The sequence below is a fragment of the Prosopis cineraria genome, unplaced genomic scaffold, assembly GCF_029017545.1.
Source record: "Prosopis cineraria cultivar Desert tree isolate PC_DT_omini unplaced genomic scaffold, ASM2901754v1 PC1495, whole genome shotgun sequence".
Classification (NCBI taxonomy): domain Eukaryota; kingdom Viridiplantae; phylum Streptophyta; class Magnoliopsida; order Fabales; family Fabaceae; genus Prosopis; species Prosopis cineraria.
The window spans coordinates 25,835-30,191 of NW_026556820.1; the positions used below are offsets into that span (position 1 = coordinate 25,835).

Sequence of the window (4,357 nt, forward strand, 5' to 3'; positions counted from 1 at the left end):
ATAATCAGACATAAACTTGTCAATCCTCAATGATATAATATCACAGATTAATAATATAAAAAATACATAATTATTTGTTCAAAATGAATTAAACAGAGTTTGCAAAAATTTTGATGTTACTGAGAGTGAAGATGGTGAACATTTGATAACAAATAATAGATTCAAGTTTAATTTTCTGCTTTAAGAAATAAAAATTTTTCTTCAATATCTAATGTCCTCTTTATTCTTGAACAAAATAAAGAGAGAGAGAGAGAGAGAAAAAGTTGTGCGATGAAAAAAAAAATGATTCAGAGAAAAAAGGTAAAGATTCAATCTGTTAAAAATAAATTACAATAAATATATTATATTTTAATAATAAATTTAATATGAGGATAAAAAAGTAAAATATATTTAATTAATTTTACAAATGAGCTATATTCCAAATACTTAAAAATTTTATCCATAATTTATGAAAGCTATATTTTTTGAGGTCATTGAACTAATTTCCTCAAATTATTAATAATATGTCTTATTTAAAAAAAATGTCTAAATTATCTTAAAAAATAAAAAAAAGACAAAAATAATATCATATAATTTATTTTCTATTTAAAACTAATGTTGTAATTTTATTAAATTTTATTTTTTATATTTTTATTATATTGATATTAATAAAAATAATTTATAAATAGAATTAGAAGTATCGTCGATAAACGGTAGTTTTGATCAGTTTTATCATACGGAGATGACAATGAGAGAGATATTGAACTATGATACTGATATTGATTTCTTCTTTCACCTCACAATAAAGGGACTCTTACTTCTTGGCTCGGGTAAGGGCCCTGTTTCTCAACTTGGAAGCGAGATCAGCAGCGCCAAGTCCCGTCAAATCACCGTTTCATTATCTCAAACGTGTCATTCACCGCCACCAATAAGGTAACCACATATTAGCAAGATCTAAATTTGTGCAGTGAAAAATTCGAGGGAAAGAAAATAAGATTGGGCTTGAAAATGAAAAACTAAAAAAAAAATATAAATTATAAGTAAAATTAAAGCATCCCTAAGCAGCGAAAGAGCAAACCTAAAACCCTCAGGCTGCTTTTGAAAATGGAGTTCGCATAAGACTGACATTAAAACAAAACATGACTCGGCAGACTGAAACGAAAACTCTTTGCCGCCATCAAGAACCCAGACTTGCATGTTAAGGCTGCAAGACAACGACAGATACTCAAAACTATAACAAAAGCATCCGACTCTTCAATGACGAAACTAACAATAAACCACTGATTTCTGCAACCTTGATACCATGTAGTTGCAGAGAAATCACTTGCCTCCCTTCTTCTGGGCTGCCTTAGTGACCTTGGTCCAGTTGCGTCCTTCTTCTCCACGTTCTTGATGACTCCCACAGCAACAGTTTGACGCATGTCCCTCACAGCAAAACGTCCAAGTGGGGGATACTCAGAGAAAGTTTCAACCACCATGGGCTTGGTGGGAATCATCTTAACCATACCTGCATCACCATTCTTCAAAAATTTGGGCTCCTTCTCAAGCTCTTTACCAGATCGCCTGTCAATCTTGGTCAAAAGCTCGGCGAATTTAACAGCAATGTGGGATGTGTGGCAGTCAAGCACAGGGGCATAGCCATTTCCAATCTGACCAGGATGGTTCATGATGATAACTTGAGATGTGAAGTTGGCAGCCTCCTTTGCAGGGTCATCTTTAGAGAGTTAGAGGCAACAAAACCACGCTTCAGATCCTTGACTGCAACGTTCTTCACATTAAATCCCACGTTGTCACCTGGAAGAGCCTCCTGGAGAGCCTCATGGTGCATCTCAACAGACTTAACTTCAGTTGTCAGTCCCGAGGGACCAAAAGTCACCACCATACCAGGCTTCAGAACACCAGTCTCCACTCGTCCAACTGGCACGGTACCAATACCACCAATCTTATAGACATCCTGCAAGGGAAGCCTGAGAGGCTTGTCTGAGGGCCTCTTGGGCTCTTGGATCTGATCAAGAGCCTCAAGGAGGGTTGGACCCTTGTACCAGTCAAGGTTGGTGGACCTCTCAATCATGTTGTCACCCTCGAATCCTGAGATAGGGGACGAAGGGAATTTTATCTGGGTTGTAACCAACCTTCTTCAAGTAGGAAGAGACTTCCTTCACAATTTCATCATATCTGGCCTTTGAGTACTTAGGGGTCGTGGCATCCATCTGTTACAAAGACACGAAAAGGCAACATAAATTCTGCTGTGAAACACAAATGCAATAATCAGATGTGACCAAAGCAGTGTGTGCTCAAAGAAAACTACACTCATACCTTATTGCAGCAGCAGATCATTTGCTTGACCCCAAGAGTGAAAGCAAGCAGAGCATGCTCACGAGTCTGTCCATCCTTTGAAATACCTGCTTCAAAACCACCAGTAGTGGAATCAATGATCAGGACGGCACAGTCAGCCTGGGAAGTTCCTGTAATCATGTTCTTGATGAAATCACGATGTCCAGGAGCATCACTGACTGTGCAGTAGTATTTGGTGGTCTCAAACTTCCACAATGCAATATCAATGGTAATTCCTCTTTCACGCTCAGCCTTAGCTTGTCAAGCACCAGGCATATTTGAATGATCTCTTGTTCATCTCAGCAGCTTCTTTCTCAAATCTCTCAATAACACGCTTGTCAATTCCTCCAAGCTTGTAGATCAAGTGGCCAGTAGTAGTTGACTTCCCAGAGTCGACATGACCAATAACCACAATGTTGATGTGAGTCTTCTCTTTACCCATGATGCCTTAACAGGAGATACTGTAAACAAAGATAATCAGATTATAATTCTCAATATCACAAACAAAACATTCGTTCATTGGAGAATAACTTGGAAGAATCCATCAATGCGGTTTGACATTTAACAGTACATATCATCGTCATTATTCATAAATTTGAAATGATCAAACTCAACATTTATCTCTCCAATAGCGACAACAATCACCATTGAAATGGCTAAAAAAATTTTCAATCCATCAACTAAAGTGCGTTCACATATTGATATGTTGAAGAAAATTAGTCAAATAAAAATGCCACACCAAACATTCCAAAAAAGTATTAAAGTCCTTATTTCAGTCTTGATGTTGATTTATCTTATCACGAAACAAAAAGAAGAATAAATTACTCCACATTAAGGAGAATGCAAAAAGATTAAGTCAAAACTTTCATATGCATACCACGACTAAGAATAAAAAGTCATCTCAGCCAGAAGATCAAATATCAATGAACAGGGGACCACAAATCAGATATATGTAAGCAAGAGCTCAAGCATGTTCAATATATCACACATCTATTGGCTGCTACATGACCATAAACTCCCAAGCCACACTCGGTAAATTTCCTCACAACACACAGATCCGGAATTACCTAGTGAAGATAACAAAGACTCACACCTTTGGCAAAGGCATGCTAGGATTTAGATATTACAATATCAGATCTATGCATGCAAACATGAGAGTAAAAGCAATAAAACCCACAATCTGGAAACTATCCTCGAATCAGTTACAAAAATCAAATGCACTCGACACAGACAGAATAACTCACATCAACCAGCAGCCGTCAAGCAAATCCATCAAAGCATAAAGAACGCAACAAAAACCCAGGAAACATCATCATCCACCATCCAGATAAACACAAGTGACATTCTAATCGGCTTAGTAACTAAGAAAACAAGCGAGACGCAGATCAAGATTTTACCTTCAACGAAGTGGAGAATGCCAAGCGAGTACCCTCAGCCGCACTAGAGACTGAGCGATAAAGGAAATAAGCAGAATTCGAAGGCTTTTATATGGCAGCACGAGGATGCCGTTTTCGAAAATACCCTCGTTGTTTCGTATTTGACCTAATCTATTGCCCCACTCGCAACCAATGCAGCAGTGTTTGCTAAATTGCACTGAAATTGGCCTGAATCGCCAAGTCAGGAACTTGGATCAAGGAAGGTACGATCGACGCGCTTTTAAATCCGTGTTGTTCTGGGGCTTTTTCTTTGTTTCGCCCTAGTGGCCTGCTTGGAATAGGCAAAATTCGTCACAATCACAAGGCGATGAATATCGGAATATTTATGTGTCTTTCCCTATCATATTTTTCTGGGAGAGTGACGTTAAACTGTAAATGAGGAAATTTTTTTTTTTACAGGAGAGTGACATAAATTAAATTGTAAGCGAGAAATTAGTGGCAGTTAAATTTTGATAATTTTTTAAAAAAAGTTGCAAGTATCAAATTAAATACTTACAATTTTAGAGTTTTAGTGACTAATAAAAAATTTACAAAAATATATAATCATTTTTGTGATAAGATATTGGTGATAGTGTGAACAACTAATACCAGGGTGCTACAGACGCTGA

At 37.0% G+C, this 4,357-nt stretch overlaps 1 pseudogene; it reads right to left on the reverse strand.

The window, feature by feature from the left end:
* Positions 1-990: 990 nt before the first annotated feature.
* LOC129300237 (elongation factor 1-alpha-like) lies at positions 991-3,868 on the reverse strand (annotated as a pseudogene).
* Between the last annotated feature and the right edge of the window lie 489 nt (positions 3,869-4,357).